The following is a 671-nucleotide window of genomic DNA, read 5'->3' as shown; positions in this document are numbered from 1 at the left end:
CCACCATGGCAAGGCTAGCTTTTCCTCACCTTATTTGCCATCTATGTTACTCAGCTGGAGTTATCATAGAAGGAGACATCCTTATTGAAGAGGATAAGCCCATCACCAAGAAGAGAATGGAGCAAGCAAGAGAGACCCTCCACGAATCTCAAGAGATGCATGAGGAAGCTCATCATCAAGAAATCCCTGAGATGCCTCAAGGGATGCACTTTCCTCCCAACAACTATTGGGAACAACTCAACACTTCCCTAGAAGATTTGAGCTACAATGTGGGACAATTAAGGGTGGAACATCAAGAGCACTCGATCATTCTCCATGAAATAAGAGAAGATCAAAGAGCAATGAGGGAGGAGCAACAAAGGCAAGGAAGGGACATAGAAGAGCTTAAGGACATTGTTGGTCCTTCAAGAAGAAGACGCCACTAAGGTGGACTCATTCCTTGTTCTTATTTCTTTCTGTTTTTTCGGTTTCTATGTTATGTTTATCTATGTTTTGTGTCTCTACTTCATGATCATTAGTAGTAACTATGTCTTAAAGTTATGAATAATTCCATTAATCCTTCACATCTCTTAAATGAAAAATGTTTTAATTCAAAAGAACAAGAAGTACATAAATTTTGAATTTATCCTTGAATTTAATTTAATTATATTGATGTGGTGACAATACTTTTT

Source organism: Arachis duranensis, chromosome 9 (assembly GCF_000817695.3).
Source record: "Arachis duranensis cultivar V14167 chromosome 9, aradu.V14167.gnm2.J7QH, whole genome shotgun sequence".
NCBI lineage: Eukaryota > Viridiplantae > Streptophyta > Magnoliopsida > Fabales > Fabaceae > Arachis > Arachis duranensis.
The sequence above is the reverse complement of the archived record's forward strand: the minus strand, read 5'-3'. Positions refer to the sequence as shown.